General features: G+C 38.7%; 1 long non-coding RNA gene across 1 annotated transcript in view; it reads right to left on the bottom strand.

Annotated features, from left to right (window-relative positions):
* Positions 1-6,569: 6,569 nt before the first annotated feature.
* Positions 6,570-12,677, bottom strand: part of LOC125244248 — a 37,711-nt gene continuing 31,603 nt past the window's right edge. The window contains exon 6 of the long non-coding RNA XR_007179265.1: positions 6,570-7,291. This is a non-coding gene — a long non-coding RNA (uncharacterized LOC125244248). The remainder of the gene's footprint in view (positions 7,292-12,677) is intronic.

Raw genomic sequence — 12,677 nt, forward strand, 5'->3', positions numbered from 1 at the left:
TCCCAACATTTCTGGAATTCGGGTTGTGTAATAATAATATAATATATACAGGAGATATATATATATATATATTCTGAAATGATGTTGGTGTGAATGTTGTATCCTCTAAAACTGCTGCAATGAAAAACAGAGTGCAAGAGATGTCTCAATTAGGTTAAGTTGACTGTAAACAGGATATAATGACACAAATGACTGAGATGCCTATTAAAGAGTTAATGTAATTTCTCACTGTTGGAAGTGTATTGTTGGATTTTGAGCATGTGTTCAGAGCACAAAAGACATGATATGAGTGGGCTATTTATCAGTCATCTTATCACTGACATTCTTATCAAAGCCATTATGACCACAAATCATTATCAAAGTCTGCTACCAAGTGAAGTTTCAGTATTTCACTGCATGTAATATTAATGCACATTTAAGGCTTAAGTTAGAAATCAAAAACTTTATTTCTGCTGCATTCCCATTATGTGAACAATTTATAATACCTATATCTATATCTGTAAAAAAAGATTCTATTCAGTTTCTATTCTATTGGCACAGCAGCAGCTCTTAATACCACTGGATTGTCCATCATATTTCAACTGAACTGCAATATAAATATTCCAGTGGGCAAAACATAAGCACCATAGTCAGAAACGCAACCATGAAAGGAAAGATTAAAGCCACTGCCTTATTTTAACTCTGTTTTTGTTTGGTGATAAAAAATCTGTGGGAATCAAAAAATAAGTATGATTCTTCTTATGTGGTAAAATGTTTTTCTTAAGAGATTTTATAAGTTGTGGTCAATTTCAGATGTCTTTACACCATCTGTTGTCTTTAAATTCCACACTGAAATGTGTAACAGTACATCATGCAAAAGAGCAATAATACAGATTAGCCACCTGGTGGCGTGGCAACACCAGAGTCTTCATGGATCAAGTGCTACCAATAGGCCAAACACCACTGACAACAAAAGTACAGCCACAGATGGAGACTAAAGCAGTTGGCATTGATAATAAAGCGATGGGCCAATGGGCTTAACCGGTAAGATGATTCAAACCCAAACCGAGTATGTTTGCATGCTTGGAAAATATCACCAGGTGGGCCATTTAATAACCCTTGGTATAATAGGATGAATGATAAAGATATATAAAACCACCCATTCCTCAGGTCATGCTTGTTTATTGGTTGACATGACCGGGAGTGTTTATTTGACTCATTTCATTACAATGTGCACAGTGTCATTAAAAGTCCACAGGATGTCCTGTGTTTTTATGAGCTTCTTGGGCAAAATGGGGGAAAAAAGGGAACTGCTTCCTGATTCTACCACGAGAGTGTAACCACCTAAGGTTATGACCATCCTGAAAAACAGCAGGAAAAAAGAAACAAAGTAGTTTTAGCGTTGATTCACTTTCCTTCCCAGAGGACACATCTAAAAAGCAACAACAGAACAGAAACTTGCATGCCTTTTTTATTAGGTTGGCCAAAAGATATAAAAGCACACATCTTTCTAATAAAGCTAATCTTCTGTAATGATGCTAAGGTCAGAGTAATTATTAGCTAGCTTTTATTTATTCCAAAGAAGAAGGTATGTCACAGCATTCCTGTTGGTGAGGCAGAATTGTTTCCTGCTTGTCTTTCCTGTGTCAGCCTTGCTGATAAGCAGTGGTGTTTGGTCGGTAAACTAGAGTCAAGGTGCCTGCAATAAAGCGCTTACGAAAGTGTGAAGGTTTTACAGCTTGGCATGAGGTCGTCAGAGCCATGCTATCGGAAAAAATCCAGGAACATTGTTACCGTAACACTGCAGGAACACGGCTTGTTTGGTACGCAGGTGCCAGGCATGCGGTAAGAGTGATTCACCTTGCTCCTCTGTGAACTCTTCCGACTTAATTAGTCTATTCAACTTCACAGCTGTGAAAGAGCTCGCCCCTTGCCAAGAAAAACAATAAAGCAATTACACATATGATGCATCATGTGCAGCACACAGAAAAAGCAGATCTAGTGCTTGCAGAAATCCAACTCAATTCGGTTCTGTTGACCTGGATATAAACAAGTTTATTGGTGCGATGCTTCTTTCTGCACTTTAGCCGAAATCTGGCTGACGTCAATTAAACTGCAATTATGCATTTACACAGATTTTACTTTAAGATTAAGTTTAAGTCCTCCGAAATGGAGATCTGAAGACAAAAAAAAACAAGGTTTTATGGTTCTTCTATGGCATCACTGGGAAAACCCCTTTTGTAATCTTTATTTTTATGAGTGCATAGGACTCTTGGCAGAGTTCGCTCCAGTCTTGATACCACCAGAGTTGTGGTTAACGCTGGGATCAGCTGAGACTCATGTGGCCGGCCAGGCCATGTTCCCCGCAACCCAGAAGAGCTGAGCCACCCGCCAGCCCCCACTTAGCCAACATTCCAAGTTTATTCCCAAAGCTTCGGCCTCACTGATGAGGGCAACGTGCAGTACTGTAACTTCAAGGTCATATGTCAAGAAATGAGCATGCATATGCTCTACATTTCCACCCTGCCTATAGATCACTGGTCTAACTAACAGAAATTCACATACACCTGATATCGAAGTGCACACAAGCTCACGCACAAGCAAAACACACACCCTTTTCCCCAAGACCGCCATCGGAGTGATCCAAACACAGCTGTCAAAACTCCGCCACTTCCAGCGCAGCAGAGGTGAGACAGGCGGGGTGAGTAGAAAAGGGGAGCATGCACACATCAGCCCAGCGCTATGTCATGGACAACATTTGAAATGACTCCCCAGGACCTCGCTGCAGGCCTGGGACCCACCTTGCCGGGGCCTCTCTCCCCACCAACCAGTCACGATCAGCGGCCCGGGGTCCAGCTCCACCCTGCTCGACTCACATATGTTGCTGTGCACTGCTGAATCCACATACATCTTCTTAGCTGCAGACTCTAAACTTCTGCAATCAAATGGCAAAGTTACATTTGTGAAAATTTATATGGGTGTTTCTTCAACTATGGTCACTTTTGGCCCTGAGGGCTTAAAGAAAATAAACCCACTTAAAATACACTTTTCACACAGTGGTTATCCAGGAGAATTCTGTCAGTTTGGACATTTGTTTTTGAAACATAAGTGAACATTTTCACCACTGTCATTTCTATCTCATCTCAAATTATGTATTTTAACAGCATTGTATCATGGAAATGACAGCCGTGGAAACAACATTGACTGAAACAGAAAGTTTGTTGGATTTACATGATTTAATTCTGTACATCAGTCCCACATGAATCAATTAAGTTAATGTAACTTCAACATCATGGAATGAAGTCATTTTAAATGACCCAACTGACCCTTCGCCGGGAGTTTGATTGACAAGCGATCTAACCAATCATAACACCGAATCCGCCATTTTGTCTGACAAAGCAGTAAGCAGTTAGAAGATTAACCTTGTTGGACTTGAACTTGAAAAATGGTGTTTACTGACGTCTTTCCGCATTTGAAACAACATTCCTTCTCATGTTCATTCATGTTTATTTGATGCTATTAATTAACTAGTAGGAAGAGATGACCGGTTCACGAGCCGTTTGACCTGAGGCGCTACAGCTATCTGTCACGACACATTAAAGAGCCACAAAACGGTTTTTATTATTTGAGTTTCTTAAAAAATTACACAATTTAAAAAGCTGGGACTATGTTTAATATCATAAGTAACCTGCTCTGTCCTGTCTGTCGACATGTCGTCATTGTCCTCTTTGCTCCACTATGTATTTTTCACTCTGTGTGGCGTGACAGCACCATGGCAGGTTGGACAAAGCAACAGTAACTAAGGGGGGCAGGTCTTTGCGAAGGGTCAATTAAGTAGACTCAAGCTGAATTGAGGCTCAGGCTCCCTGACATGATTCAGGCATTCAATTTCATATATTCATTCATCCAATTAAATTTCATATATTTTAATGTCACAACAAAATTATAAGAGTCTACTAGCTAGTTAACAAACTTTTAGCTAGTAATAGCACACATTAGCATCTTAAATGCTAAGCATTAAATTCTCCTTCAACAAACACTATTACACGATATTAAGTCTCTCCCTTTTCTCATCTTGCGCAAAAATACATAAAATAACTCATTTTTATTTATCTTAAATACACAACAAAATTAAATTTTCATACTTTTTGCAAAATTTGAAAAAAAAAAAAAAAAAAAAAAAAAAAAACTTACAGCTGGATTGGAAATGTAAAAGCAATAATAAAAAAATAAAACCATCTTGAGATTAAAATTGTTAAATTTCGAGAAAAAAGTCGAGATAAAATGTTGAGAATAAAGTCATTAAATTAACAAATTTATTCTCATAATTTAACGAATTTTTTCTCGTAATTTAACAACTTTTTTCTCAACATTTTATCTCGACTTTTTTCTCGAAATGTAACGAGTTTTTTCTCGCAATTTAATGAGTTTATTCTCAACATTTTATCTCGATCTTTTTCTCGAAATTTAACGATTTTTTTCTCGTAATTTAACGAGTTTATTCTCAACATTTTATTTTGACTTTTTTCTCGAAATTTAACGAGTTTTTTCTCGAAATTTAACAACTTTAATCTCGAGATGGTTTCATGTTTTTATTATTGCTTGGCCCTAATCCTCTTCTGTAGAAATGATGTGCAATAACAATACTGTGATTTTTCCTTGATTTTTCTTTTTTTTTTCCACATATCACAACTCTCATGTCAAGTATGCTCTTTTATCTCCTTGGTAATCAGGTACACTAAATTTTGAGGGGGAAAAAGAAGGCAAAACTGTTTGTTGTGGTGGCACAATAAATATTAAAATGATTCATGTTTTCAGTGAGAGCTAGAATATTATAGCTGTCCTAAACATGTAATAATTCAGAATAATAGAATATAATTAATTTAAAATGCATTTTAAAAAAAGTAGCAATAATGGTTAAAAAAAATCTAAGACCATTTTAATATGATATTCATAAAACACAAATGTTTCTTTTAATAATATATAACTCCTGAGACAACACCCATAAACAGTAGAGCTTAAGAGGCGTAGCAAAGTCCATATCACCACGTGCTTTAAATGTTTTGTTTTAGTACAGACAATTTACTGTTTGTTATGTCTTAGAAGAGTCTTTTAAGAGAACTGAATTGCTTACTGACCTTCACTGTATATTTTGTTGCACACATACATATACTCACCCACATATACAAAGACAGCCTGGGCTCATCAGGAACTACTACAGGAAATTTAGAATTTTATGCTTCTGCAATAACAAAACGCTCCTCAGACTTGTCTAAAGTTGGACTGAATATGCAATTATCCACTAAAGCAATGAACCAAGTACAAGGTTGGTTTTCCCAAGGTCACGTTGACACTAAATCGTAATATTCATAACCTATACTCCATATGGTTGTGATAACATTTGGACCTTGCTTCCACTTCCAGTAAATCAGAGTGTATCAACACAGAAGGTTCCTGCAAGTGACTGCCTTGTTGTGCAACTGTGGCCTCACAGTTAAATCCCTCCCATAAATTATCAGATCCTTCTTTAGGTCAGCGACATAAGTCTAATCCCAAGTTATGTTCCAGGAAGCTCTCGGGAGAGCTTTCTAACCTGGAGAAGCACCTCCATGTTTTTCTGGACAGTATTCTTTTATGTTCTGCGGTTGTGTGATGGCTTGTCTCAAAAGCAGCCCTTAATCCCGCTCTATCCTGTTCTCTTAAACGAGGCGCGAGGAATGCGTCAGCCTCGTTGCTATGCAGGTGAGCGACAAGATGAGGGATTAGCTCTCAAACTCGCACTCGATTTTATCAGATCCACATGGAGATCAGGTCCAGCCCTCAGGGCTTCGTCCTTGCGACAGTCACCACTGAATTTAAGTGCTAAGTGGCCCAAATCTGAGATGTTCTCATCTAAAGCTTAGTACTTTCCGAGTCTCTTGGAAGCCTCACAAGCTCAATGAGGTCAAGTACCTCTTTATGCCCCTGTGTGATTAGCTGCAAGTTTGGCTGATGAGCTGGCATTCTCCTGACGGTATTGTATGGCTAGTGTTTAAGGGAAATGTGCTTTTCTCATGTTAGCTTTGGTGCGAGGAAACTGTGTGGTTTCACAATTTCAAGATTATTACAGAGATCTTCGGTTCCTCTACCACATTAAGTGGTTGTGGTGCACACTCAGGTCCGCTGAGACCATAGAAACATACACAGTGGTTTAGCGCTGGGCAAACGCCAAGACAAATGGCTGCTTCAGGTGAAAACAAACCTTGGCCAGAGCTAGCTAGCTTTTTTTTTTTTATGTTCCATCAGAGGGTGTTTCTTTCTGGAACATTCTTAACTTGAGCCTCTCCACCCTGTAGCATTCTCTGGGCCTGTGAATTCATCAAAATGAGGAATTAATGTTGAAATGCCACTCTGCGAAAGAAACGGTTTCACAGGTGCTCGAGGATTTAAAGGGAACAAGCTCTTCAAAGACACTCCGCCGCACTCTTTGTGACATTAAGTGATGGAAACTAACAGAAACCGAGTGGAGATTTGTTAACTATAAAATATGACTTCAGAGGGTTAAAAAAAAAAAAAAAAGAAATGGAAATTTAACATCCACATTTCCCTCTTGCAACCCCATAGTCCCCATTGCTCCTGGCATTCATGTACAATTGACCATATCTGGCAAGAGACCACAATAAAAGTATTGGCTATACCCAGAGCAGTCATAAATTCTGAGGAGGGAATTTTTACCTCTGCTATTTCACAGGGTCATTTCCCTGTGTGCGGGTTCATATTCAAATATTCATATTTACGAGCAGTCAATTCATGTTATGGCCTATTATGGCAACAGCCAGTAAGATGAGGTCTTATATCATTTCCATGTAAAAATAAAATAAAATAAATAAATCCACAAAAACTTTAATTGGTTGTTACTTATTTTTATGTACTACTTTGATGTAATTCTGAAGACAGTTCTGTAGAATTGTCACTGTCATTGTGATAAAAAAAAATGCTAAATAATTTTTCAAAATGTCTTTTTTGTGTGTGTGTTCCACAGAATACGAAAGAGGTTTGGAATGGCATAAGGGTGAGTAAATAATGACAATTTTCCTTTTTAGATGAAATATCCCTTTAATACTAGATGTGTAGTGTGTTAATCCTTAATAATTATAGACCTGGCTCAAAACCAACCAGTCTGATTGGATGAGCCAAGCAAAAATGGTTGATTCAAGCTCACTAATGTAAAGGGAACGACATCACCTCACAGCATAATCCACAGCGTTGTTGCTTATTCATCAGGTTCCGCATGGGAGCCAGGGTAGTCACCTGTGGCACACCTGAGGGGAGCCTGTTGAAGAGGTTAAGTGGCGTCAATTAAGAAAACAATTGGTTTAGTCACACAATTAAGAGCCTAAGTCTTACTGAATGCAAAAAAGACCCTGAAGGACCACAGCCAAAGATGTCAAGCATTCACTCAATCTGAACAGCCCGCCCCCCTACAGACCAGTGGAATACCAGCTCGGGGGCTAAAGGAGCAGCACTGTCCCGCTGGGGGTGGATGGTTTGCACTGTGATTTAATGCTAATGAAACGGCCTTAGCTGTAACTTAACCTCCCTTCAACGAGGGCAATAAACAGTCTGTCTTTCAGCACCAGCTCATACGAATCTCAGTGAAAGCATCATGGGAAAGACTGCCAAATCAACACCGGTGACACCGCTGACTGCCGTCCACTTTTTTTCTCAGGGATCCAAATGTCTAGCTGGCATCTGAAAGTAGAGGCTGAGAAGGGTATAGATTAGAAAGCTAATCGGTTCTTTACTGAACTTGCACAAAAGCCCATACTGAACGGTCTCTTAATCTGTTCAGATATATGTAGCTGCAAGTATACAGTTTGTTGAATTAATCGTCGGATCTGCTTATGGCGAGAAATCCCCATCACATGCAGAGGAGACCCTTGGGCTAACTCTTATTGACATTCCACAAGACACTCTGTATTTCATGTAACATTACACAAGTCATATGCAACGTTTCGTTCATTTAGACAAGTGCCAATGTGCACTGAACATTTGTATAGTGTTGCAGGTGGAACTCATTAACATTTGGCTTGGTGGATTTCTGCACAGCCCAAAGAGGAAGGGGCCTGATATGAAATAATATCAACACGTACATAGATTTAAAGACACACTTTCATTGCTCTCCTAAGGGTCATACAGAGCCAAATGGGCTATTAATTGAGCAGCGTGTGCACCGTTATTTCACAGTGGATGAACTTGGGCAAAAGCTTATATTCATGGTGCCCTAAAGTGTGAAAAAGAGAAAGTTATTGGCCTTTTCTGACTGATTTTCTGTCATTTGGAATGTACTTTATATTTTGAACAGATTTACTTGCCCTTGTTTCTATTTTGATTCTTGCATAATATTATTGTTGCTTAAGAAATGGCTGTTTATAATGGCCCTGCTCTATTAGTCCCACTTCTGTATGTTTATGCCATAACTAAATCTAAATTATAACGCATTGTGTCCTTGCCAGCACATATGGGAATGACATTAGTCAAATCTAGCAATTTATGTCTGTTTAGCATGTTCACAGCTCTTAATTAAAGTAATAGTTCACCTAAAATTGGCCATTTACTCACTCTCGTCCTTCCAATCCCATATGACTTCCTTTCTTCCATGCAATACAAAAGATGACTTATATGAAAGTGAATGAGAACTGGGGCTGTTAAGCTTCAAAAAGGACATAAAATTACCCTAAATGTATCTTAAAAGTGGTCCACATGGATTGTGCTCAATATTCCAAGTATTTTAAAGCTATATGATAGCTTGGTGTGACAAATAGTTTAATTTAAGTCATTATTCACTGATAATCTTCCAGTAAGTAGACAGTTATCCGGACCATTGAGAAAGTGAGTTGAACCGAATCATGAACAAATCAGTCAGAGCGATTTCACAAACAAACAAACAAACAACAAAAATGCTATACAGGTTTGAATCATTAGGGCCCGAGCACCCATGGTGCGAGAACCCTTTTGTAATTGCTCAGTCAATTATTATTCTTCTCCGAAATGACGGCTTTCGCGCTACTTTTCACATACAGGTATGAAATTCTGTGGACACATGTAACAGCCTACAATACCTACAAAAAAGTACAAGGGTGCAAAATCTGTAAACCCAACAGGAAGTGAGATATTTTGAATTTTCTCTGCAAATTTTTGGAGTTTTTGCCATTTCCAGATGTTGTACTTTAACGAACTTCTCCTAGAGCTTTAATCAGATCAACGTCATATTTGGTCAGTCTAATCTAAAGGCCTTGGCAATGTTAAATTGGGAAAATCTTGAGTTTTCACTGAAGGGCGTGACCGTGGCGGCCTGACAAATTTTGATGTTTTGCCATGAAACAGGAAGTTGTTGTAACTCGGGCATACAATGTCCGATCTGCTCCAAACTTCACATGTTTTATTAGAGTCCTGGCCTGAAGACATCTACTTGGCAACATTCAGTTACAGTTATAGCGCCACCTGTGAGCAACAGGAAATGACATGTTTTACACTGTGAATAACTCCTCGTAGAGATTTAACCAGATCAACATCATATTTGGTCTAATCTTAAGGCCTTAGCAATGTTAACTTGCGAAAATCTTAAATTTTCGTTGAAGGGCGTGTTTGTGGAGGCCTGACAAAATCTGATGTTTCGCCATCAGGAAGCTGCTGTAAGTCAGGCATACAGTGTCCAAACTGTCCCAAACTTCACATGTTTGATGAGTCCTGGCCTGAACACATCTACATGCCAATATTCAGTTAGTCATAACGCCACCTGCTGGCAACAGGGAATGGCATGCTTTACACTGTAATTCACTCCCAGAAAAACATTTGTATATGCCATGAAGTGCCAAACATGCTAGAAACACATTAAATCATGCAACACTTGGCTAAGTGCTAATGTATGCGATTAACGCCACGAAACAGGAAGTTGTTGTAACTCAGGCATACAATGTCCAATCTGCTCCAAACTTCACATGTTTGATAATAGTCCTGGCCTGAAGACATCTACATGGCAATATTCAGTTATAGTCAAAGTGCCATCTGCTGGCAGCAGGAACTGTGATGCATCAAAATCACTTTGCCATATTTCTCCTCTATTTATCCACTTAAATGACTATCGCCCACTGTTCAGTTTTCCTAAGGCCACCGGGTGCCGGTGAGCGTGGGTGCGAGGGCCCTTTCATCGCTGCTTGCAGCTTTAATTAGTCATTATTTTCCTGTTTATTACTGTGAAGCTGCTTTAAAACAATATCTATTGTATAAAGCGCTATATAAAAAAAAGGTGACTTGACTTCAAAATGACATATGGGCAAATAAATGATGACAAAAATTTCACTTTAAGGTGAACATACCTTTAAGTGAGTTTTTTTTTTTATGTCTACCTCTCTGTTCCTGGTTCTGCTTTATGGCTCTCTTTCTCATTTGTATGCATATTCACAAGCACACACACACACAAGAATAAGTTCAAATATCCACTGGGATTTCTGCAATCCTACTTCCTCTAAAAAATAACTGTCAATTGCAGAAGTCTGACACTCACATACGGTATACAGGAAACACTACGCCTCTCCAAACGACCTGTAGTTTCTTCTAGGCTAATTATTTCCAGTTGTAATTGGAATAACAATCTTTTTAATAACCCAGCAGGATCAGAGCTCTCCTGTTTGTCAGACACGGTTCATATAAACACCATCCACCTGGTTGAAATAGAGCCTTTGCATGGGGTATCAAAACATAAAAAAATCATGCTTGATGTGACATCGCTCGTGTTCATTCTGCAGACAGATTCATGTTGGATAGGGTTTCCCTCCCTCTTGCCTGACTAGCCTCAGCTGCCTGATTGACTGTGATGGGCTTTTTTACGCGCCACACGTGTTGTTTCGATTCTTCGCCTGGGCTGCATCGTCAGTCTTTTCAACACTTTTTTTCTTCCGTTTCTTTTTTTTTCTATTTGGCTCTGTGTGCAAGTACCTCCCTAAGGGTTTATAAGATAATCATATTTTTTTTAAAACGAAACCGCTAGCTTGTTTCTTAGGAAACTGTGTTGAGTAGTCTGTTGTCACATAACACTGCCTCTCTGTGGAAAAACCATGATTTGAATTAAGTTTGGGAGGTAATAATTTGTGTACTGTGCCGAGTGGAATGGCTTCACGTTGCTTATTGAACTGTGCTTCTGTGACATCCGGAGCAGCTCCTTTTGTTCAACAAGAGAATCTCACCTGAGTCAAAACCACAAGCCAAAAGAGACCTTGTTAGTCAGGCTGACTGCAGTATACTCGTTCCAAAACCGCTTTCCCTGCTGTCAAATATGCGTAAAGCTGCGTCTCTTATGATTCATAATAGTATCAGTGTACACATCCATACTGTTCTGCGGCTCGCTGCGGTGTCAGGTGACCTCTGAAGGAGCGCTGCCATGCAGCTGTGCTCTCGCATAACCGAACGGAGTGTGAGGCTGAACTTCAACACCAGACATGCGTCCAAGTCGTTGTTTTGCAAGTCAGAGTCCAGTCTCTACTCCTAGCAAATCGCATCTTGTGTATCGAGCGTCGTGACATGATGGAAAACACTTTTCGAATTGTGATTGGCAGAGTTTACTCAAGGCTAGCTTAGTCTTGTCCCGTTCTGAATTTGAGCCTCCAAGCTAGCAAAAACAGTAAAATTGTAAAATATTATTGTAGTTTAAAATAACTGATTTCTATTTTAATACATTTTAAAATCTAATTCTTTGATGGCAAAGCTGAATTTTCAGCATCATTACTCCAATCTTCAGTGTCACATGATCCTTCAGAAATCATTCTAATATGCTGATTTGCTGCTCTAGAAACATTTATTATTATTACTAATGTTTAAAACGGTTGTGCTGCTTAATATTTTTAAGGAAACTGTGATACATTAAATAGAAAGTTCAAACAAACAGTATTTAAGATCAATTTAAAGGGATAGTTTACCCAAAAATGGTGTATATGACTATCTTCTTTCAGACAAACTCAATCAGAGATATATTTAAAAATATCCTTAGTCCTCCAAGGTTTATAATGGTAGTGAATGGGGGGCCGCGTTTTGAAATCAAAAATAATGCATCCATCCATAAAAAAAAGTAATCCATACAATTCCAGTGGGTTAATAAAGGCCTTCTGAAGTGAAGCAATGCGTTTTTATCAGAAAAATATCCATATTTAAAACTTTATAAATTCAAATAACTGGCTTCCGGCAGACGACCGTACGCAGAATGTGCAAGTCGACTTATGTCAAATAAGTAATCTCTGATGCGATGTATGACGCAGGATGTAGGAATATCATAAGCTTAGACACCTCTCGTGGTTCAAACAAATAGGGCTGTGCAACAAATTTAAGCTCCTCTTCTCTTATATCGAAACCCTCTGAAATCGAATCCTCTAAAAAATATAGTTTTAGACTTATAATCCATGACTGGTGATTTGTTTTGCTCTATGCTTCCGCATTCGTCATTACTTTGTACATCAGGTCAAAGGATACTCTTCCGCTGCAAGTCGACTTGCGCATTCTGCGTACGGCCATCCACCGGAAGCTAGTTATTTGAATTTAAAAAGTTTTAAATATGGATATTTTTCTTACAATTATGCATTGCTTTGCTTAAGAAGGCCTTTATTAACCCCTAGAGTTGTCTGGATTACTTTTTTTATGGATGGATGCATTATTTTTTACTTCAAAAC

This window comes from Megalobrama amblycephala, linkage group LG13 (genome assembly GCF_018812025.1).
Source record: "Megalobrama amblycephala isolate DHTTF-2021 linkage group LG13, ASM1881202v1, whole genome shotgun sequence".
In the NCBI taxonomy this organism is placed as follows: domain Eukaryota; kingdom Metazoa; phylum Chordata; class Actinopteri; order Cypriniformes; family Xenocyprididae; genus Megalobrama; species Megalobrama amblycephala.